Genomic DNA, 24,961 nt, shown 5'->3' with positions numbered 1-24,961 from the left:
GGCAGGGAATCAGAGGTGGGGATTCAGAGGCAGTGAATCAGATGCGGGGAATCAGAGGCGGGGATTCAGAGCTGGGGAATCAGAGCGGGGAATCAGAGTTGGGGAATCAGAGGCGGGGAATTAGATATGGGGAAACAGAGGCTGGGAATCAGATATGGGTAATCAGAGGTGGGAAATCAGAGGCAGGGAATCAGATGTGCGGAATCAGAGATGGGGAATCAGAGGCAGGGAATCAGAATCAGAAGCGGGGAATCAGAGGCCGGGAATCAGAGGCCGGGAATCAGATGCCGGGAATAAGAGGCCGGGAATCAGAGGTGGGGAATCAGATATGGGGAATCAGAGGTGGGGAATCAGAGTCGATGAATCAGAGCTGGCGAATCAGAGGCGGGGAATCAGATATGGGGAAACAGAAGCGGGGAATCAGAGGCAGGGAAACAGAGGCGAGGAATCAGATATGGGGAATCAGAGGAGGGGAATCAGAGGTTGTGAATCAGAGGCAGGGAATCAGAGGTGGGGATTCAGAGGCAGTGAATCAGATGCGGGGAATCAGAGGTGGGGATTCAGAGCTGTGGAATCAGAGCGGGGAATCAGAGTTGGGGAATCAGAGGCGGGGAATTAGATATGGGGAAACAGAGGTGGGGAATCAGATATGGGTAATCAGAGGTGGGAAATCAGAGGCAGGGAATCAGATGTGCGGAATCAGAGATGGGGAATCAGAGGTTGTGAATCAGAGGCAGGGAATCAGAGGTGGGGATTCAGAGGCAGTGAATCAGATGCGGGGAATCAGAGGTGGGGATTCAGAGCTGTGGAATCAGAGCGGGGAATCAGAGTTGGGGAATCAGAGGCGGGGAATTAGATATGGGGAAACAGAGGCGGGGAATCAGATATGGGTAATCAGAGGTGGGAAATCAGAGGCAGGGAATCAGATGTGCGGAATCAGAGATGGGGAATCAGAGGCAGGGAATCAGAATCAGAAGCGGGGAATCAGAGGCCGGGAATCAGAGGCCGGGAATTAGATGCCGGGAATAAGAGGCCGGGAATCAGAGGTGGGGAATCAGAGTCCGGGAATTAGAGATGGGGAATCAGAGGCTGGGAATGAGATATGGGGAATCAGAGGCGGGGAATCAGAGGAGGGGAAACAGAGGCGGGGAATCACATATGGGGAATCAGAGGTGGCGAATCAAAGGCGGTGAATCAGAGATGGGGAAGCAGAGGCGGGGAATCAGAGTTGGGGAATCAGAGGCGGGGAATCAGAGGCGGGGAAACAGAGGCGGAGAATCAGATATGGGGAATCAGAGGTGGGGAATCAGAGGCGGGGAATCAGAGCTGGGGAATCAGAGGCGGGGAATCAGAGGCGGGGAAACAGAGGCGGGGAATCAGATATGGGGAATCAGAGGTGGGGAATCAGAGGTTGGGAATCAGAGGCAGGGAATCAGAGGCGGGGAATCAGAGGCGGGGAATCAGAGGGAGGGAATCAGATGTGCGGAATCAGAGATGGGGAATCAGAGGCAGGGAATCAGAGGCGGGGAATCAGAGGCGGGGAATCAGAGGCCGGGAATCAGAGGCGGGGAATGAGAGGCCGGGAATCAGAGGCCGGGAATCAGAGGCCGGGAATCAGAGGCCGGGAATCAGATATGGGGAAACAGAAGCGGGGAATCAGAGGCAGGGAAACAGAGGCGAGGAATCAGATATGGGGAATCAGAGGAGGGGAATCAGAGGTTGTGAATCAGAGGCGAGGAATCAGATATGGGGAAACAGAGGCGGGGAATCAGATATGGGTAATCAGAGGTGGGAAATCAGAGGCAGGGAATCAGATGTGCGGAATCAGAGATGGGGAATCAGAGGCAGGGAATCAGAATCAGAAGCGGGGAATCAGAGGCCGGGAATCAGAGGCCGGGAATCAGATGCCGGGAATAAGAGGCCGGGAATCAGAGGTGGGGAATCAGAGTCCGGGAATCAGAGATGGGGAATCAGAGGCTGCGAATGAGATATGGGGAATCAGAGGCGGGGAATCAGAGGCGGGGTAACAGAGGCGGGGAATCACATATGGGGAATCAGAGGTGGCGAATCAAAGGCGGTGAATCAGAGATGGGGAAGCAGAGGCGGGGAATCAGAGTTGGGGAATCAGAGGCGGGGAATCAGAGGCGGGGAAACAGAGGCGGGGAATCAGATATGGGGAATCAGAGGTGGGGAATCAGAGGTTGGGAATGAGAGGCGGGGAATCAGAGATGGGGAATCAGAGGCGGGGAATCTGAGTTGGGGAATCAGAGGCGGGGAATCAGAGGCGGGGAAACAGAGGCGGGGAATCAGATATGGGGAATCAGAGGTGGGGAATCAGAGGTTGGGAATCAGAGGCAGGGAATCAGAGGCGGGGAATCAGAGGCGGGGAATCAGAGGCCGGGAATCAGAGGCCGGGAATCAGAGGCCGGGAATCAGAGGCCGGGAATCAGAGGTGGGGAAACAGAGGTGGGGAATCAGAGGCGGGGAATCAGAAGTGGGGAATCAGAGGCAGGGAATCAGATGTGTGGAATCACAGATGGGGAATCAGAGGCAGGGAATCAGAATCAGAAGCGGGGAATCAGAGGCTGGGAATCAGAGGCCGGGAATCAGATGCCGGGAATAAGAGGCCGGGAATCAGAGGTGGGGAATCAGAGTCCGGGAATCAGAGATGGGGAATCAGAGGTGGCGAATCAAAGGTGGTGACTCAGAGATGGGGAATCAGAGGCGGGGAATCAGATGCGGGGAATCAGAGGCAGGGAATCAGAGCTGGGGAATCAGAGGCGGGGAATCAGAGTTGGGGAATCAGAGGAGGGGAATCAGATATGGGGAATCAGAGGCGGGGAATCAGAGGTGGGGTAACAGAGGTGGGGAATCAGACGCAGGGAATCACAGGCAGGGAATCAGACGCGGGGAATCAGAGGCGGGGAATCATTACTGGCGAATCACAGGCGGGGAATCTGAGTTGGGGAATCAAAGGTGGGGAATCAGATATGGGGAATCAGAGGCGGGGATTCAGAGGTGGGGAAACAGAGGCGGGGAATCAGACATGGGTAATCAGAGGCGGGGGATCAGAGGTGGTGAATCAGAGATGGGGAATCAGAGGCGGGGAATCAGAGGCAGGGAATCAGACGCGGGGAATCAGAGGCGGGGAATCAGAGCTGGTGAATCAGAGGCGGGGTATCAGAGTTGGGGAATCAGCGGCGGGGAATCAGATATGGGGAATCAGAGGCGGGGAATCAGAGCTGGGGAATGAGAGGCCGGGAATCAGATATGGGGAAACTGAGGCGGAGAATAAGAGGCGGGGAAACAGAGGCGGGGAATCAGATATGGGGAATCAGAGGTCGGGAATCAGAGGTTGTTAATCAGAGGCAGTGAATCAAAGGCGGGGAATCAGAATTGGGGAATCAGAGATAGGGAATCAGAGATGGGGAATCAGAGGCGGGGAATCAGACGCGGGGAATCAGAGGTGGTGAATCAGAGCTGGGGAATCAGAGGCGGGGAATCAGTGTTGGGGAATCAGAGGAGGGGAATCAGATATGAGGAAACAGATGCAGGGAATCAGAGGCGGGGAAACAGAGGCGGGGAATCAGATATGGGAAATCAGAGGTGGGGTATCAGAGGTTGGGAATCAGAGGCATGGAATCAGAGGCGGGGCATCAGAGGCGGGGAATCAGAGGCAGGGAATTGGATGTGCGGAATCAGAGATGGGGAATCAGAGGTGGGGAATCAGAGTCCGGGAATCAGAGATGGGGAATCAGAGGCGGGGAATCAGAGGCGGGGAAACATAGGTGGGGAATGAGATATGGGGAATCAGAGGTGGGGAATCAGAGGCGATGAATCAGAGCTGGCGAATCAGAGGGGGGGTATCAGATATGGGGAAACTGAAGCGGGGAATCAGAGGCAGGGAAACAGAGGCGAGGAATCAGATATGGGGAATCAGAGGAGTGGAATCAGAGGTTGTGAATCAGAGGCAGGGAATCAGAGGTGGGGATTCAGAGGCAGTTAATCAGATGCGGGGAATCAGAGGCGGGGATTCAGAGCTGGGGAATCAGAGCGGGGAATCAGAGTTGGGGAATCAGAGGCGGGGAATTAGATATGGGGAAACAGAGGCGGGGAATCAGATATGGGTAATCAGAGGTGGGAAATCAGAGGCAGGGAATCAGATGTGCGGAATCAGAGATGGGGAATCAGAGGCAGGGAATCAGAATCAGAAGCGGGGAATCAGAGGCCGGGAATCAGAGGCCGGGAATCAGATGCCGGGAATAAGAGGCCGGGAATCAGAGCTGGGGAATCAGAGTCCGGGAATCAGAGATGGGGAATCAGAGGCTGGGAATGAGATATGGGGAATCAGAGGCGGGGAATCAGAGGCGGGGAAACAGAGGCGGGGAATCACATATGGGGAATCAGAGGTGGCGAATCAAAGGCGGTGAATCAGAAATGGGGAAGCAGAGGCGGGGAATCAGAGTTGGGGAATCAGAGGCGGGGAATCAGAGGCGGGGAAACAGAGGCGGGGAATCAGATATGGGGAATCAGAGGTGGGGAAACAGAGGTTGGGAATCAGAGGCGGAGAATCAGAGATGGGGAATCAGAGGCGGGGAATCAGAGTTGGGGAATCAGAGGCGGGGAATCAGAGGCGGGGAAACAGAGGCGGGGAATCAGATATGGGGAATCAGAGGTGGGGAATCAGAGGTTGGGAATCAGAGGCAGGGAATCAGAGGCAGGGAATCAGAGGCGGGGAATCAGAGGCAGGGAATCAGATGTGCAGAATCAGAGATGGGGAATCAGAGGCAGGGAATCAGATGCGGGGAATCAGAGGCGGGAATTCAGAGCTGGGGAATCAGAGCGGGGAATCAGAGTTGGGGAATCAGAGGCGGGGAATTAGATATGGGGAAACAGAGGCGGGGAATCAGAGGTGGGGAAACAGAGGTGGGGAATCAGAGGCGGGGAATCAGAAGTGGGGAATCAGAGGCAGGGAATCAGATGTGTGGAATCAGAGATGGGGAATCAGAGGCAGGGAATCAGAATCAGAAGCGGGGAATCAGAGGCTGGGAATCAGAGGCCGGGAATCAGATGCCGGGAATAAGAGGCCGGGAATCAGAGGTGGGGAATCAGAGTCCGGGAATCAGAGATGGGGAATCAGAGGTGGCGAATCAAAGGCGGTGACTCAGAGATGGGGAATCAGATTTGGGGAATCAGATGCGGGGAATCAGAGGCAGGGAATCAGAGCTGGGGAATCAGAGGCGGGGAATCAGAGTTGGGCAATCGGAGGAGGGGAATCAGATATGGGGAATCAGAGGCGGGGAATCAGAGGCGGGGTAACAGAGGTGGGGAATCAGACGCAGGGAATCACAGGCAGGGAATCAGACGCGGGGAATCAGAGGCGGGGAATCATAGCTGGCGAATCACAGACGGGGAATCAGAGTTGGGGAATCAGAGGCGGGGATTCAGATATGGGGAATCAGAGGCGGGGAATCTGAGGCAGGGAAACAGAGGTGGGGAATCAGACATGGGGAATCAGAGGCATGGGATCAGAGGTGGTGAATCAGAGATGGGGAATCAGAGGCGGGGTATCAGAGGCAGGGAATCAGACGCGTGAATCAGAGGCGGGGAATCAGAGCTGGTGAATCAGAGGCGGGGTATCAGAGTTGGGGAATCAGCGGCGGGGAATCAGATATGGGGAATCAGAGGCGGGGAATCAGAGCTGGGGAATGAGAGGCCGGGAATCAGATATGGGGAAACAGAGGCGGGGAATAAGAGGCGGGGAAACAGAGGCGGGGAATCAGGTATGGGGAATCAGAGGTCGGGAATCAGAGGTTGTTAATCAGAAGCAGTGAATCAAAGGCGGGGAATCAGAATTGGGGAATCAGAGATAGGGAATCAGAGATGGGGAATCAGAGGCGGGGAATCAGACGCGGGGAATCAGAGGTGGTGAATCAGAGCTGGGGAATCAGAGGCGGGGAATCAGTGTTGGGGAATCAGAGGAGGGGAATCAGATATGAGGAAACAGATATGGGAAATCAGAGGTGGGGAATCAGAGGTTGGGAATCAGAGGCATGGAATCAGAGGCGGGGCATCAGAGGCGGGGAATCAGAGGCAGGGAATTGGATGTGCGGAATCAGAGATGGGGAATCAGAGGTGGGGAATCAGAGTCCGGGAATCAGAGATGGGGAATCAGAGGCGGGGATTCAGAGGCGGGGAAACATAGGTGGGGAATCAGATATGGGGAATCAGAGGTGGGGAATCAGAGGCGATGAATCAGAGCTGGCGAATCAGAGGCGGGGAATCAGAGGCAGGAAATCAGACATGGGGAATCAGAGGCTGGGAATCAGACGCGGGGAGTCAGAGGCGGGGAATCAGAGCTGGGGAATCAGAGGCGGGGAATCAGAGTTGGGGTATCAGAGGCGGGGAATCAGATATGGGGAAACAGAGGCGGGGAATCAGAGGCAGGGAAACGGAGGCGGGGAATCAGATATGGGGAATCAGAGGAGGGGAATCAGAGGTTGTGAATCAGAGGCAGGGAATCAGAGGTGGGGATTCAGAGGCAGTGAATCAGATGCGGGGAATCAGAGGCGGGGATTCAGAGCTGGGGAATCAGAACGGGGAATCAGAGTTGGGGAATCAGAGGCGGGGAATTAGATATGGGGAAACAGAGGCTGGGAATCAGATATGGGTAATCAGAGGTGGGAAATCAGAGGCAGGGAATCAGATGTGCGGAATCAGAGATGGGGAATCAGAGGCAGGGAATCAGAATCAGAAGCGGGGAATCAGAGGCCGGGAATCAGAGGCCGGGAATCAGATGCCGGGAATAAGAGGCCGGGAATCAGAGGTGGGGAATCAGATATGGGGAATCAGAGGTGGGGAATCAAAGGCGATGAATCAGAGCTGGCGAATCAGAGGCGGGGAATCAGATATGGGGAAACAGAAGCGGGGAATCAGAGGCAGGGAAACAGAGGCGAGGAATCAGATATGGGGAATCAGAGGAGGGGAATCAGAGGTTGTGAATCAGAGGCAGGGAATCAGAGGTGGGGATTCAGAGGCAGTGAATCAGATGCGGGGAATCAGAGGTGGGGATTCAGAGCTGTGGAATCAGAGCGGGGAATCAGAGTTGGGGAATCAGAGGCGGGGAATTAGATATGGGGAAACAGAGGCGGGGAATCAGATATGGGTAATCAGAGGTGGGAAATCAGAGGCAGGGAATCAGATGTGCGGAATCAGAGATGGGGAATCAGAGGCTGTGAATCAGAGGCAGGGAATCAGAGGTGGGGAATCAGAGGCAGTGAATCAGATGCGGGGAATCAGAGGTGGGGATTCAGAGCTGTGGAATCAGAGCGGGGAATCAGAGTTGGGGAATCAGAGGCGGGGAATTAGATATGGGGAAACAGAGGCGGGGAATCAGATATGGGTAATCAGAGGTGGGAAATCAGAGGCAGGGAATCAGAGGCGGGGAAACAGAGGCGGGGAATCAGATATGGGGAATCAGAGGTGGGGAATCAGAGGCGGGGAATCAGAGCTGGGGAATCAGAGGCGGGGAATCAGAGGCGGGGAAACAGAGGCGGGGAATCAGATATGGGGAATCAGAGGTGGGGAATCAGAGGTTGGGAATCAGAGGCAGGGAATCAGAGGCGGGGAATCAGAGGCGGGGAATCAGAGGCAGGGAATCAGATGTGCGGAATCAGAGATGGGGAATCAGAGGCAGGGAATCAGAGGCGGGGAATCAGAGGCGGGGAATCAGAGGCCGGGAATCAGAGGCGGGGAATGAGAGGCCGGGAATCAGAGGCCGGGAATCAGAGGCCGGGAATCAGAGGCCGGGAATCAGATATGGGGAAACAGAAGCGGGGAATCAGAGGCAGGGAAACAGAGGCGAGGAATCAGATATGGGGAATCAGAGGAGGGGAATCAGAGGTTGTGAATCAGAGGCGAGGAATCAGATATGGGGAAACAGAGGCGGGGAATCAGATATGGGTAATCAGAGGTGGGAAATCAGAGGCAGGGAATCAGATGTGCGGAATCAGAGATGGGGAATCAGAGGCAGGGAATCAGAATCAGAAGCGGGGAATCAGAGGCCGGGAATCAGAGGCCGGGAATCAGATGCCGGGAATAAGAGGCCGGGAATCAGAGGTGGGGAATCAGAGTCCGGGAATCAGAGATGGGGAATCAGAGGCTGCGAATGAGATATGGGGAATCAGAGGCGGGGAATCAGAGGCGGGGAAACAGAGGCGGGGAATCACATATGGGGAATCAGAGGTGGCGAATCAAAGGCGGTGAATCAGAGATGGGGAAGCAGAGGCGGGGAATCAGAGTTGGGGAATCAGAGGCGGGGAATCAGAGGCGGGGAAACAGAGGCGGGGAATCAGATATGGGGAATCAGAGGTGGGGAATCAGAGGTTGGGAATGAGAGGCGGGGAATCAGAGATGGGGAATCAGAGGCGGGGAATCTGAGTTGGGGAATCAGAGGCGGGGAATCAGAGGCGGGGAAACAGAGGCGGGGAATCAGATATGGGGAATCAGAGGTGGGGAATCAGAGGTTGGGAATCAGAGGCAGGGAATCAGAGGCGGGGAATCAGAGGCGGGGAATGAGAGGCCGGGAATCAGAGGCCGGGAATCAGAGGCCGGGAATCAGAGGCCGGGAATCAGAGGTGGGGAAACAGAGGTGGGGAATCAGAGGCGGGGAATCAGAAGTGGGGAATCAGAGGCAGGGAATCAGATGTGTGGAATCACAGATGGGGAATCAGAGGCAGGGAATCAGAATCAGAAGCGGGGAATCAGAGGCTGGGAATCAGAGGCCGGGAATCAGATGCCGGGAATAAGAGGCCGGGAATCAGAGGTGGGGAATCAGAGTCCGGGAATCAGAGATGGGGAATCAGAGGTGGCGAATCAAAGGCGGTGACTCAGAGATGGGGAATCAGAGGCGGGGAATCAGATGCGGGGAATCAGAGGCAGGGAATCAGAGCTGGGGAATCAGAGGCGGGGAATCAGAGTTGGGGAATCAGAGGAGGGGAATCAGATATGGGGAATCAGAGGCGGGGAATCAGAGGTGGGGTAACAGAGGTGGGGAATCAGACGCAGGGAATCACAGGCAGGGAATCAGACGCGGGGAATCAGAGGCGGGGAATCATTACTGGCGAATCACAGGCGGGGAATCTGAGTTGGGGAATCAAAGGTGGGGAATCAGATATGGGGAATCAGAGGCGGGGATTCAGAGGTGGGGAAACAGAGGCGGGGAATCAGAGGCAGGGAATCATACGCGGGGAATCAGAGGCGGGGAATCAGAGCTGGTGAATCAGAGGCGGGGTATCAGATTTGGGGAATCAGCGGCGGGGAATCAGATATGGGGAATCAGAGGCGGGGAATCAGAGCTGGGGAATGAGAGGCCGGGAATCAGATATGGGGAAACAGAGGCGGAGAATAAGAGGCGGGGAAACAGAGGCGGGGAATCAGATATGGGGAATCAGAGGTTGTTAATCAGAGGCAGTGAATCAAAGGCGGGGAATCAGAATTGGGGAATCAGAGATAGGGAATCAGAGATGGGGAATCAGAGGCGGGGAATCAGACGCGGGGAATCAGAGGTGGTGAATCAGAGCTGGGGAATCAGAGGCGGGGAATCAGTGTTGGGGAATCAGAGGAGGGGAATCAGATAGGAGGAAACAGATGCAGGGAATCAGAGGCGGGGAAACAGAGGCGGGGAATCAGATATGGGAAATCAGAGGTGGGGTATCAGAGGTTGGGAATCAGAGGCATGGAATCAGAGGCGGGGCATCAGAGGCGGGGAATCAGAGGCAGGGAATTGGATGTGCGGAATCAGAGATGGGGAATCAGAGGTGGGGAATCAGAGTCCGGGAATCAGAGATGGGGAATCAGAGGCGGGGAATCAGAGGCGGGGAAACATAGGTGGGGAATGAGATATGGGGAATCAGAGGTGGGGAATCAGAGGCGATGAATCAGAGCTGGCGAATCAGAGGGAGGGAATCAGATATGGGGAAACTGAAGCGGGGAATCAGAGGCAGGGAAACAGAGGCGAGGAATCAGATATGGGGAATCAGAGGAGTGGAATCAGAGGTTGTGAATCAGAGGCAGGGAATCAGAGGTGGGGATTCAGAGGCAGTTAATCAGATGCGGGGAATCAGAGGCGGGGATTCAGAGCTGGGGAATCAGAGCGGGGAATCAGAGTTGGGGAATCAGAGGCGGGGAATTAGATATGGGGAAACAGAGGCGGGGAATCAGATATGGGTAATCAGAGGTGGGAAATCAGAGGCAGGGAATCAGATGTGCGGAATCAGAGATGGGGAATCAGAGGCAGGGAATCAGAATCAGAAGCGGGGAATCAGAGTCCGGGAATCAGAGATGGGGAATCAGAGGCTGGGAATGAGATATGGGGAATCAGAGGCGGGGAATCAGAGGCGGGGAAACAGAGGCGGGGAATCACATACGGGGAATCAGAGTTGGGGAATCAGAGGCGGGGAATCAGAGGCGGGGAAACAGAGGCGGGGAATCAGATATGGGGAATCAGAGGTGGGGAAACAGAGGTTGGGAATCAGAGGCGGAGAATCAGAGATGGGGAATCAGAGGCGGGGAATCAGAGTTGGGGAATCAGAGGCGGGGAATCAGAGGCGGGGAAACAGAGGCGGGGAATCAGATATGGGGAATCAGAGGTGGGGAATCAGAGGTTGGGAATCAGAGGCAGGGAATCAGAGGCGGGGAATCAGAGGCGGGGAATCAGAGGCAGGGAATCAGATGTGCAGAATCAGAGATGGGGAATCAGAGGCAGGGAATCAGATGCGGGGAATCAGAGGCGGGAATTCAGAGCTGGGGAATCAGAGCGGGGAATCAGAGTTGGGGAATCAGAGGCGGGGAATTAGATATGGGGAAACAGAGGCGGGGAATCAGAGGTGGGGAAACAGAAGTGGGGAATCAGAGGCGGGGAATCAGAAGTGGGGAATCAGAGGCAGGGAATCAGATGTGTGGAATCAGAGATGGGGAATCAGAGGCAGGGAATCAGAATCAGAAGCGGGGAATCAGAGGCTGGGAATCAGAGGCCGGGAATCAGATGCCGGGAATAAGAGGCCGGGAATCAGAGGTGGGGAATCAGAGTCCGGGAATCAGAGATGGGGAATCAGAGGTGGCGAATCAAAGGCGGTGACTCAGAGATGGGGAATCAGATTTGGGGAATCAGATGCGGGGAATCAGAGGCAGGGAATCAGAGCTGTGGAATCAGAGGCGGGGAATCAGAGTTGGGCAATCGGAGGAGGGGAATCAGATATGGGGAATCAGAGGCGGGGAATCAGAGGCGGGGTAACAGAGGTGGGGAATCAGACGCAGGGAATCACAGGCAGGGAATCAGACGCGGGGAATCAGAGGCGGGGAATCATAGCTGGCGAATCACAGACGGGGAATCAGAGTTGGGGAATCAGAGGCGGGGATTCAGATATGGGGAATCAGAGGCGGGGAATCTGAGGCAGGGAAACAGAGGTGGGGAATCAGACATGGGGAATCAGAGGCATGGGATCAGAGGTGGTGAATCAGAGATGGGGAATCAGAGGCGGGGTATCAGAGGCAGGGAATCAGACGCGGGGAATCAGAGGCGGGGAATCAGAGCTGGTGAATCAGAGGCGGGGTATCAGAGTTGGGGAATCAGCGGCGGGGAATCAGATATGGGGAATCAGAGGCGGGGATTCAGAGCTGGGGAATGAGAGGCCGGGAATCAGATATGGGGAAACAGAGGCGGGGAATAAGAGGCGGGGAAACAGAGGCGGGGAATCAGATATGGGGAATCAGAGGTCGGGAATCAGAGGTTGTTAATCAGAAGCAGTGAATCAAAGGCGGGGAATCAGAATTGGGGAATCAGAGATAGGGAATCAGAGATGGGGAATCAGAGGCGGGGAATCAGACGCGGGGAATCAGAGGTGGTGAATCAGAGCTGGGGAATCAGAGGCGGGGAATCAGTGTTGGGGAATCAGAGGAGGGGAATCAGATATGAGGAAACAGATATGGGAAATCAGAGGTGGGGAATCAGAGGTTGGGAATCAGAGGCATGGAATCAGAGGCGGGGCATCAGAGGCGGGGAATCAGAGGCAGGGAATTGGATGTGCGGAATCAGAGATGGGGAATCAGAGGTGGGGAATCAGAGTCCGGGAATCAGAGATGGGGAATCAGAGGCGGGGATTCAGAGGCGGGGAATCATAGGTGGGGAATCAGATATGGGGAATCAGAGGTGGGGAATCAGAGGCGATGAATCAGAGCTGGCGAATCAGAGGCGGGGTATCAGAGGCAGGAAATCAGACATGGGGAATCAGAGGCTGGGAATCAGACGCGGGGAGTCAGAGGCGGGGAATCAGAGCTGGGGAATCAGAGGCGGGGAATCAGAGTTGGGGTATCAGAGGCGGGGAATCAGATATGGGGAAACAGAGGCGGGGAATCAGAGGCAGGGAAACGGAGGCGGGGAATCAGATATGGGGAATCAGAGGAGGGGAATCAGAGGTTGTGAATCAGAGGCAGGGAATCAGAGGTGGGGATTCAGAGGCAGTGAATCAGATGCGGGGAATCAGAGGCGGGGATTCAGAGCTGGGGAATCAGAGCGGGGAATCAGAGTTGGGGAATCAGAGGCGGGGAATTAGATATGGGGAAACAGAGGCTGGGAATCAGATATGGGTAATCAGAGGTGGGAAATCAGAGGCAGGGAATCAGATGTGCGGAATCAGAGATGGGGAATCAGAGGCAGGGAATCAGAATCAGAAGCGGGGAATCAGAGGCCGGGAATCAGAGGCCGGGAATCAGATGCCGGGAATAAGAGGCCGGGAATCAGAGGTGGGGAATCAGATATGGGGAATCAGAGGTGGGGAATCAAAGGCGATGAATCAGAGCTGGCGAATCAGAGGTGGGGAATCAGATATGGGGAAACAGAAGCGGGGAATCAGAGGCAGGGAAACAGAGGCGAGGAATCAGATATGGGGAATCAGAGGAGGGGAATCAGAGGTTGTGAATCAGAGGCAGGGAATCAGAGGTGGGGATTCAGAGGCAGTGAATCAGATGCGGGGAATCAGAGGTGGGGATTCAGAGCTGTGGAATCAGAGCGGGGAATCAGAGTTGGGGAATCAGAGGCGGGGAATTAGATATGGGGAAACAGAGGCGGGGAATCAGATATGGGTAATCAGAGGTGGGAAATCAGAGGCAGGGAATCAGATGTGCGGAATCAGAGATGGGGAATCAGAGGCTGTGAATCAGAGGCAGGGAATCAGAGGTGGGGAATCAGAGGCAGTGAATCAGATGCGGGGAATCAGAGGTGGGGATTCAGAGCTGTGGAATCAGAGCGGGGAATCAGAGTTGGGGAATCAGAGGCGGGGAATTAGTTATGGGGAAACAGAGGCGGGGAATCAGATATGGGTAATCAGAGGTGGGAAATCAGAGGCAGGGAATCAGATGTGCGGAATCAGAGATGGGGAATCAGAGGCAGGGAATCAGAATCAGAAGCGGGGAATCAGAGGCCGGGAATCAGAGGCCGGGAATCAGATGCCGGGAATAAGAGGCCGGGAATCAGAGGTGGGGAATCAGAGTCCGGGAATTAGAGATGGGGAATCAGAGGCTGGGAATGAGATATGGGGAATCAGAGGCGGGGAATCAGAGGCGGGGAAACAGAGGCGGGGAATCACATATGGGGAATCAGAGGTGGCGAATCAAAGGCGGTGAATCAGAGATGGGGAAGCAGAGGCGGGGAATCAGAGTTGGGGAATCAGAGGCGGGGAATCAGAGGCGGGGAAACAGAGGCGGGGAATCAGATATGGGGAATCAGAGGTGGGGAATCAGAGGTTGGGAATGAGAGGCGGGGAATCAGAGATGGGGAATCAGAGGCGGGGAATCAGAGCTGGGGAATCAGAGGCGGGGAATCAGAGGCGGGGAAACAGAGGCGGGGAATCAGATATGGGGAATCAGAGGTGGGGAATCAGAGGTTGGGAATCAGAGGCAGGGAATCAGAGGCGGGGAATCAGAGGCGGGGAATCAGAGGCAGGGAATCAGATGTGCGGAATCAGAGATGGGGAATCAGAGGCAGGGAATCAGAGGCGGGGAATCAGAGGCGGGGAATCAGAGGCCGGGAATCAGAGGCGGGGAATGAGAGGCCGGGAATCAGAGGCCGGGAATCAGAGGCCGGGAATCAGAGGCCGGGAATCAGAGGTGGGGAAAAAGAGGCAGGGAATCAGATGTGCAGAATCAGAGTTGGGGAATCAGAGGCGGGGAATCAGATATGGGGTAACAGAGGCGGGGAATCAGAGGCAGGGAAACAGAGGAGGGGAATCAGATATGGGGAATCAGAGGAGGGGAATCAGAGGTTGGGAATCAGAGGCAGGGAATCAGAGGTGGGGATTCAGAGTCAGGGAATCAGAGGCGGGGAATCAGAGGCGGGAATTCAGAGCTGGGGAATCAGAGCGGGGAATCAGAGTTGGGGAATCAGAAGCGGGGAATTAGATATGGGGAAACAGAGGCGGGGAATCAGAGGTGGGGAAACAGAGGTGGGGAATCAGAGGCGGGGAATCAGAAGTGGGGAATCAGAGGCAGGGAATCAGATGTGTGGAATCAGAGATGGGGAATCAGAGGCAGGGAATCAGAATCAGAAGCGGGGAATCAGAGGCTGGGAATCAGAGGCCGGGAATCAGATGCCGGGAATAAGAGGCCGGGAATCAGAGGTGGGGAATCAGAGTCCGGGAATCAGAGATGGGGAATCAGAGGTGGCGAATCAAAGGCGGTGACTCAGAGATGGGGAATCAGAGGCGGGGAATCAGATGCGGGGAATCAGAGGCAGGGAATCAGAGCTGGGGAATCAGAGGCGGGGAATCAGTGTTGGGGAATCAGAGGAGGGGAATCAGATATGGGGAATCAGAGGCGGGGAATCAGAGGCGGGGTAACAGAGGTGGGGAATCATACGCAGGGAATCACAGGCAGGGAATCAGACGCGGGGAATCAGAGGCGGGGAATCATAGCTGGCGAATCACAGGCGGGGAATCAGAGTTGGGGAATCAGAGGCTGGGATTCAGATATGGGGAATCAGAGGCGGGGAATCAGAGGCAGGGAAACAGAGGCGGGGAATCAGACATGGGGAATCATAGGCGTGGGATCAGAGGTGGTGAATCAGAGATGGGGAATCAGAGGCGGGGTATCAGAGGCAGGGAATCAGACGCGGGGAATCAGAGGCGGGGAATCAGAGCTGGTGAATCAGAGGCGGGGTATCAGAGTTGGGGAATCAGCGGCGGGGAATCAGATATGGGTAATGAGAGGCGGGGAATCAGAGCTGGGGAATGAGAGGCCGGGAATCAGATATGGGGAGACAGAGGCGGGGAATAAGAGGCGGGGAAACAGAGGCGGGGAATCAGATATGGGGAATCAGAGGTCGGGAATCAGAGGTTGTTAATCAGAGGCAGTGAATCAAAGGCGGGGAATCAGAATTGGGGAATCAGAGATAGGGAATCAGAGATGGGGAATCAGAGGCGGGGAATCAGACGCGGGGAATCAGAGGTGGTGAATCAGAGCTGGGGAATCAGAGGCGGGGAATCAGTGTTGGGGAATCAGAGGAGGGGAATCAGATATGAGGAAACAGATGCAGGGAATCAGAGGCGGGGAAACAGAGGCGGGGAATCAGATATGGGAAATCAGAGGTGGGGAATCAGAGGTTGGGAATCAGAGGCATGGAATCAGAGGCGGGGCATCAGAGGCGGGGAATCAGAGGCAGGGAATTGGATGTGCGGAATCAGAGATGGGGAATCAGAGGTGGGGAATCAGAGTCCGGGAATCAGAGATGGGGAATCAGAGGCGGGGAATCAGAGGCGGGGAAACATAGGTGGGGAATCAGATATGGGGAATCAGAGGTGGGGAATCAGAGGCGATGAATCAGAGCTGGCGAATCAGAGGCGGGGAATCAGAGGCAGGAAATCAGACATGGGGAATCAGAGGCTGGGAATCAGACGCGGGGAGTCAGAGGCGGGGAATCAGAGCTGGGGAATCAGAGGCGGGGAATCAGAGTTGGGGTATCAGAGGCGGGGAATCAGATATGGGGAATCAGAGGCGGGGAATCAGAGGCAGGGAAACGGAGGCCGGGAATCAGATATGGGGAATCAGAGGCATGGGATCAGAGGTGGTGAATCAGAGATGGGGAATCAGAGGCGGGGTATCAGAGGCAGGGAATCAGACGCGGGGAATCAGAGGCGGGGAATCAGAGCTGGTGGATCAGAGGCGGGGTATCAGAGTTGGGGAATCAGCGGCGGGGAATCAGATATGGGGAATCAGAGGCGGGGAATCAGAGCTGGGGAATGAGAGGCCGGGAATCAGATATGGGGAAACAGAGGCGGGGAATAAGAGGCGGGGAAACAGAGGCGGGGAATCAGATATGGGGAATCAGAGGTCGGGAATCAGAGGTTGTTAATCAGAAGCAGTGAATCAAAGGCGGGGAATCAGAATTGGGGAATCAGAGATAGGGAATCAGAGATGGGGAATCAGAGGCGGGGAATCAGACGCGGGGAATCAGAGGTGGTGAATCAGAGCTGGGGAATCAGAGGCGGGGAATCAGTGTTGGGGAATCAGAGGAGGGGAATCAGATATGAGGAAACAGATATGGGAAATCAGAGGTGGGGAATCAGAGGTTGGGAATCAGAGGCATGGAATCAGAGGCGGGGCATCAGAGGCGGGGAATCAGAGGCAGGGAATTGGATGTGCGGAATCAGAGATGGGGAATCAGAGGTGGGGAATCAGAGTCCGGGAATCAGAGATGGGGAATCAGAGGCGGGGATTCAGAGGCGGGGAAACATAGGTGGGGAATCAGATATGGGGAATCAGAGGTGGGGAATCAGAGGCGATGAATCAGAGCTGGCGAATCAGAGGCGGGGTATCAGAGGCAGGAAATCAGACATGGGGAATCAGAGGCTGGGAATCAGACGCGGGGAGTCAGAGGCGGGGAATCAGAGCTGGGGAATCAGAGGCGGGGAATCAGAGTTGGGGTATCAGAGGCGGGGAATCAGATATGGGGAAACAGAGGCGGGGAATCAGAGGCAGGGAAACGGAGGCGGGGAATCAGATATGGGGAATCAGAGGAGGGGAATCAGAGGTTGTGAATCAGAGGCAGGGAATCAGAGGTGGGGATTCAGAGGCAGTGAATCAGATGCGGGGAATCAGAGGCGGGGATTCAGAGCTGGGGAATCAGAGCGGGGAATCAGAGTTGGGGAATCAGAGGCGGGGAATTAGATATGGGGAAACAGAGGCTGGGAATCAGATATGGGTAATCAGAGGTGGGAAATCAGAGGCAGGGAATCAGATGTGCGGAATCAGAGATGGGGAATCAGAGGCAGGGAATCAGAATCAGAAGCGGGGAATCAGAGACCGGGAATCAGAGGCCGGGAATCAGATGCCGGGAATAAGAGGCCGGGAATCAGAGGTGGGGAATCAGATATGGGGAATCAGAGGTGGGGAATCAAAGGCGATGAATCAGAGCTGGCGAATCAGAGGTGGGGAATCAGATATGGGGAAACAGAAGCGGGGAATCAGAGGCAGGGAAACAGAGGCGAGGAATCAGATATGGAGAATCAGAGGAGGGGAATCAGAGGTTGTGAATCAGAGGCAGGGAATCAGAGGTGGGGATTCAGAGGCAGTGAATCAGATGCGGGGAATCAGAGGTGGGGATTCAGAGCTGTGGAATCAGAGCGGGGAATCAGAGTTGGGGAATCAGAGGCGGGGAATTAGATATGGGGAAACAGAGGCGGGGAATCAGATATGGGTAATCAGAGGTGGGAAATCAGAGGCAGGGAATCAGATGTGCGGAATCAGAGATGGGGAATCAGAGGCTGTGAATCAGAGGCAGGGAATCAGAGGTGGGGAATCAGAGGCAGTGAATCAGATGCGGGGAATCAGAGGTGGGGATTCAGAGCTGTGGAATCAGAGCGGGGAATCAGAGTTGGGGAATCAGAGGCGGGGAATTAGATATGGGGAAACAGAGGCGGGGAATCAGATATGGGTAATCAGAGGTGGGAAATCAGAGGCAGGGAATCAGATGTGCGGAATCAGAGATGGGGAATCAGAGGCAGGGAATCAGAATCAGAAGCGGGGAATCAGAGGCCGGGAATCAGAGGCCGGGAATCAGATGCCGGGAATAAGAGGCCGGGAATCAGAGGTGGGGAATCAGAGTCCGGGAATTAGAGATGGGGAATCAGAGGCTGGGAATGAGATATGGGGAATCAGAGGCGGGGAATCAGAGGCGGGGAAACAGAGGCGGGGAATCACATATGGGGAATCAGAGGTGGCGAATCAAAGGCGGTGAATCAGAGATGGGGAAGCAGAGGCGGGGAATCAGAGTTGGGGAATCAGAGGCGGGGAATCAGAGGCGGGGAAACAGAGGCGGGGAATCAGATATGGGGAATCAGAGGTGGGGAATCAGAGGTTGGGAATGAGAGGCGGGGAATCAGAGATGGGGAATCAGAGGCGGGGAATCAGAGCTGGGGAATCAGAGGCGGGGAATCAGAGGCGGGGAAACAGAGGCGGGGAATCAGATATGGGGAATCAGAGGTGGGGAATCAGAGGTTGGGAATCAGAGGCAGGGAATCAGAGGCGGGGAATCAGAGGCGGGGAATCAGAGGCAGGGAATCAGATGTGCGGAATCAGAGATGGGGAATCAGAGGCAGGGAATCAGAGGCGGGGAATCAGAGGCGGGGAATCAGAGGCCGGGAATCAGAGGCGGGGAATGAGAGGCCGGGAATCAGAGGCCGGGAATCAGAGGCCGGGAATCAGAGGCCGGGAATCAGAGGTGGGGAAAAAGAGGCAGGGAATCAGATGTGCAGAATCAGAGTTGGGGAATCAGAGGCGGGGAATCAGATATGGGGTAACAGAGGCGGGGAATCAGAGGCAGGGAAACAGAGGAGGGGAATCAGATATGGGGAATCAGAGGAGGGGAATCAGAGGTTGGGAATCAGAGGCAGGGAATCAGAGGTGGGGATTCAGAGGCAGGGAATCAGAGGCGGGGAATCAGAGGCGGGAATTCAGAGCTGGGGAATCAGAGCGGGGAATCAGAGTTGGGGAATCAGAAGCAGGGAATTAGATATGGGGAAACAGAGGCGGGGAATCAGAGGTGGGGAAACAGAGGTGGGGAATCAGAGGCGGGGAATCAGAAGTGGGGAATCAGAGGCAGGGAATCAGATGTGTGGAATCAGAGATGGGGAATCAGAGGCAGGGAATCAGAATCAGAAGCGGGGAATCAGAGGCTGGGAATCAGAGGCCGGGAATCAGATGCCGGGAATAAGAGGCCGGGAATCAGAGGTGGGGAATCAGAGTCCGGGAATCAGAGATGGGGAATCAGAGGTGGCGAATCAAAGGCGGTGACTCAGAGATGGGGAATCAGAGGCGGGGAATCAGATGCGGGGAATCAGAGGCAGGGAATCAGAGCTGGGGAATCAGAGGCGGGGAATCAGTGTTGGGGAATCAGAGGAGGGGAATCAGATATGGGGAATCAGAGGCGGGGAATCAGAGGCGGGGTAACAGAGGTGGGGAATCATACGCAGGGAATCACAGGCAGGGAATCAGACGCGGGGAATCAGAGGCGGGGAATCATAGCTGGCGAATCACAGGCGGGGAATCAGAGTTGGGGAATCAGAGGCTGGGATTCAGATATGGGGAATCAGAGGCGGGGAATCAGAGGCAGGGAAACAGAGGCGGGGAATCAGACATGGGGAATCATAGGCGTGGGATCAGAGGTGGTGAATCAGAGATGGGGAATCAGAGGCGGGGTATCAGAGGCAGGGAATCAGACGCGGGGAATCAGAGGCGGGGAATCAGAGCTGGTGAATCAGAGGCGGGGTATCAGAGTTGGGGAATCAGCGGCGGGGAATCAGATATGGGTAATGAGAGGCGGGGAATCAGAGCTGGGGAATGAGAGGCCGGGAATCAGATATGGGGAGACAGAGGCGGGGAATAAGAGGCGGGGAAACAGAGGCGGGGAATCAGATATGGGGAATCAGAGGTCGGGAATCAGAGGTTGTTAATCAGAGGCAGTGAATCAAAGGCGGGGAATCAGAATTGGGGAATCAGAGATAGGGAATCAGAGATGGGGAATCAGAGGCGGGGAATCAGACGCGGGGAATCAGAGGTGGTGAATCAGAGCTGGGGAATCAGAGGCGGGGAATCAGTGTTGGGGAATCAGAGGAGGGGAATCAGATATGAGGAAACAGATGCAGGGAATCAGAGGCGGGGAAACAGAGGCGGGGAATCAGATATGGGAAATCAGAGGTGGGGAATCAGAGGTTGGGAATCAGAGGCATGGAATCAGAGGCGGGGCATCAGAGGCGGGGAATCAGAGGCAGGGAATTGGATGTGCGGAATCAGAGATGGGGAATCAGAGGTGGGGAATCAGAGTCCGGGAATCAGAGATGGGGAATCAGAGGCGGGGAATCAGAGGCGGGGAAACATAGGTGGGGAATCAGATATGGGGAATCAGAGGTGGGGAATCAGAGGCGATGAATCAGAGCTGGCGAATCAGAGGCGGGGAATCAGAGGCAGGAAATCAGACATGGGGAATCAGAGGCTGGGAATCAGACGCGGGGAGTCAGAGGCGGGGAATCAGAGCTGGGGAATCAGAGGCGGGGAATCAGAGTTGGGGTATCAGAGGCGGGGAATCAGATATGGGGAAACAGAGGCGGGGAATCAGAGGCAGGGAAACGGAGGCCGGGAATCAGATATGGGGAATCAGAGGAGGGGAATCAGAGGTTGTGAATCAGAGGCAGGGAATCAGAGGTGGGGATTCAGAGGCAGTGAATCAGATGCGGGGAATCAGAGGCGGGGATTCAGAGCTGGGGAATCAGAGCGGGGAATCAGAGTTGGGGAATCAGAGGCGGGGAATTAGATATGGGGAAACAGAGGCGGGGAATCAGATATGGGTAATCAGAGGTGGGAAATCAGAGGCAGGGAATCAGATGTGCGGAATCAGAGATGGGGAATCAGAGGCAGGGAATCAGAATCAGAAGCGGGGAATCAGAGGCCGGGAATCAGAGGCCCGGAATCAGATGCCGGGAATAAGAGGCCGGGAATCAGAGGTGGGGAATCAGAGTCCGGGAATCAGAGATGGGGAATCAGAGGCTGGGAATGAGATATGGGGAATCAGAGGCGGGGAATCAGAGGCGGGGAAACAGAGGCGGGGAATCACATATGGGGAATCAGAGGTGGCGAATCAAAGGCGGTGAATCAGAGATGGGGAAGCAGAGGCGGGGAATCAGAGTTGGGGAATCAGAGGCGGGGAATCAGAGGCGGGGAAACAGAGGCGGGGAATCAGATATGGGGAATCAGAGGTGGGGAATCAGAGGTTGGGAATGAGAGGCGGGGAATCAGAGATGGGGAATCAGAGGCGGGGAATCTGAGTTGGGGAATCAGAGGCGGGGAATCAGAGGCGGGGAAACAGAGGCGGGGAATCAGATATGGGGAATCAGAGGTGGGGAATCAGAGGTTGGGAATCAGAGGCAGGGAATCAGAGGCGGGGAATCAGAGGCGGGGAATGAGAGGCCGGGAATCAGAGGCCGGGAATCAGAGGCCGGGAATCAGAGGCCGGGAATCAGAGGTGGGGAAACAGAGGTGGGGAATCAGAGGCGGGGAATCAGAAGTGGGGAATCAGAGGCAGGGAATCAGATGTGTGGAATCACAGATGGGGAATCAGAGGCAGGGAATCAGAATCAGAAGCGGGGAATCAGAGGCTGGGAATCAGAGGCCGGGAATCAGATGCCGGGAATAAGAGGCCGGGAATCAGAGGTGGGGAATCAGAGTCCGGGAATCAGAGATGGGGAATCAGAGGTGGCGAATCAAAGGTGGTGACTCAGAGATGGGGAATCAGAGGCGGGGAATCAGATGCGGGGAATCAGAGGCAGGGAATCAGAGCTGGGGAATCAGAGGCGGGGAATCAGAGTTGGGGAATCAGAGGAGGGGAATCAGATATGGGGAATCAGAGGCGGGGATTCAGAGGTGGGGAAACAGAGGCGGGGAATCAGACATGGGTAATCAGAGGCGGGGGATCAGAGGTGGTGAATCAGAGATGGGGAATCAGAGGCGGGGAATCAGAGGCAGGGAATCAGACGCGGGGAATCAGAGGCGGGGAATCAGAGCTGGTGAATCAGAGGCGGGGTATCAGAGTTGGGGAATCAGCGGCGGGGAATCAGATATGGGGAATCAGAGGCGGGGAATCAGAGCTGGTGAATGAGAGGCCGGGAATCAGATATGGGGAAACAGAGGCGGAGAATAAGAGGCGGGGAAACAGAGGCGGGGAATCAGATATGGGGAATCAGAGGTCGGGAATCAGAGGTTGTTAATCAGAGGCAGTGAATCAAAGGCGGGGAATCAGAATTGGGGAATCAGAGATAGGGAATCAGAGATGGGGAATCAGAGGCGGGGAATCAGACGCGGGGAATCAGAGGTGGTGAATCAGAGCTGGGGAATCAGAGGCGGGGAATCAGTGTTGGGGAATCAGAGGAGGGGAATCAGATATGAGGAAACAGATGCAGGGAATCAGAGGCGGGGAAACAGAGGCGGGGAATCAGATATGGGAAATCAGAGGTGGGGTATCAGAGGTTGGGAATCAGAGGCATGGAATCAGAGGCGGGGCATCAGAGGCGGGGAATCAGAGGCAGGGAATTGGATGTGCGGAATCAGAGATGGGGAATCAGAGGTGGGGAATCAGAGTCCGGGAATCAGAGATGGGGAATCAGAGGCGGGGAATCAGAGGCGGGGAAACATAGGTGGGGAATGAGATATGGGGAATCAGAGGTGGGGAATCAGAGGCGATGAATCAGAGCTGGCGAATCAGAGGGGGGGAATCAGATATGGGGAAACTGAAGCGGGGAATCAGAGGCAGGGAAACAGAGGCGAGGAATCAGATATGGGGAATCAGAGGAGTGGAATCAGAGGTTGTGAATCAGAGGCAGGGAATCAGAGGTGGGGATTCAGAGGCAGTTAATCAGATGCGGGGAATCAGAGGTGGGGATTCAGAGCTGGGGAATCAGAGCGGGGAATCAGAGTTGGGGAATCAGAGGCGGGGAATTAGATATGGGGAAACAGAGGCGGGGAATCAGATATGGGTAATCAGAGGTGGGAAATCAGAGGCAGGGAATCAGATGTGCGGAATCAGAGATGGGGAATCAGAGGCAGGGAATCAGAATCAGAAGCGGGGAATCAGAGGCCGGGAATCAGAGGCCGGGAATCAGATGCCGGGAATAAGAGGCCGGGAATCAGAGCTGGGGAATCAGAGTCCGGGAATCAGAGATGGGGAATCAGAGGCTGGGAATGAGATATGGGGAATCAGAGGCGGGGAATCAGAGACGGGGAAACAGAGGCGGGGAATCACATATGGGGAATCAGAGGTGGCGAATCAAAGGCGGTGAATCAGAAATGGGGAAGCAGAGGCGGGGAATCAGAGTTGGGGAATCAGAGGCGGGGAATCAGAGGCGGGGAAACAGAGGCGGGGAATCAGATATGGGGAATCAGAGGTGGGGAAACAGAGGTTGGGAATCAGAGGCGGAGAATCAGAGATGGGGAATCAGAGGCGGGGAATCAGAGTTGGGGAATCAGAGGCGGGGAATCAGAGGCGGGGAAACAGAGGCGGGGAATCAGATATGGGGAATCAGAGGTGGGGAATCAGAGGTTGGGAATCAGAGGCAGGGAATCAGAGGCGGGGAATCAGAGGCGGGGAATCAGAGGCAGGGAATCAGATGTGCAGAATCAGAGATGGGGAATCAGAGGCAGGGAATCAGATGCGGGGAATCAGAGGCGGGAATTCAGAGCTGGGGAATCAGAGCGGGGAATCAGAGTTGGGGAATCAGAGGCGGGGAATTAGATATGGGGAAACAGAGGCGGGGAATCAGAGGTGGGGAAACAGAGGTGGGGAATCAGAGGCGGGGAATCAGAAGTGGGGAATCAGAGGCAGGGAATCAGATGTGTGGAATCAGAGATGGGGAATCAGAGGCAGGGAATCAGAATCAGAAGCGGGGAATCAGAGGCTGGGAATCAGAGGCCGGGAATCAGATGCCGGGAATAAGAGGCCGGGAATCAGAGGTGGGGAATCAGAGTCCGGGAATCAGAGATGGGGAATCAGAGGTGGCGAATCAAAGGCGGTGACTCAGAGATGGGGAATCAGATTTGGGGAATCAGATGCGGGGAATCAGAGGCAGGGAATCAGAGCTGGGGAATCAGAGGCGGGGAATCAGAGTTGGGCAATCGGAGGAGGGGAATCAGATATGGGGAATCAGAGGCGGGGAATCAGAGGCGGGGTAACAGAGGTGGGGAATCAGACGCAGGGAATCACAGGCAGGGAATCAGACGCGGGGAATCAGAGGCGGGGAATCATAGCTGGCGAATCACAGACGGGGAATCAGAGTTGGGGAATCAGAGGCGGGGATTCAGATATGGGGAATCAGAGGCGGGGAATCTGAGGCAGGGAAACAGAGGTGGGGAATCAGACATGGGGAATCAGAGGCATGGGATCAGAGGTGGTGAATCAGAGATGGGGAATCAGAGGCGGGGTATCAGAGGCAGGGAATCAGACGCGGGGAATCAGAGGCGGGGAATCAGAGCTGGTGAATCAGAGGCGGGGTATCAGAGTTGGGGAATCAGCGGCGGGGAATCAGATATGGGGAATCAGAGGCGGGGAATCAGAGCTGGGGAATGAGAGGCCGGGAATCAGATATGGGGAAACAGAGGCGGGGAATAAGAGGCGGGGAAACAGAGGCGGGGAATCAGATATGGGGAATCAGAGGTCGGGAATCAGAGGTTGTTAATCAGAAGCAGTGAATCAAAGGCGGGGAATCAGAATTGGGGAATCAGAGATAGGGAATCAGAGATGGGGAATCAGAGGCGGGGAATCAGACGCGGGGAATCAGAGGTGGTGAATCAGAGCTGGGGAATCAGAGGCGGGGAATCAGTGTTGGGGAATCAGAGGAGGGGAATCAGATATGAGGAAACAGATATGGGA

This window comes from Narcine bancroftii, chromosome 1 (genome assembly GCF_036971445.1).
Source record: "Narcine bancroftii isolate sNarBan1 chromosome 1, sNarBan1.hap1, whole genome shotgun sequence".
In the NCBI taxonomy this organism is placed as follows: Eukaryota; Metazoa; Chordata; class Chondrichthyes; order Torpediniformes; family Narcinidae; genus Narcine; species Narcine bancroftii.
Note: the sequence above shows the minus strand (reverse complement) of the source record.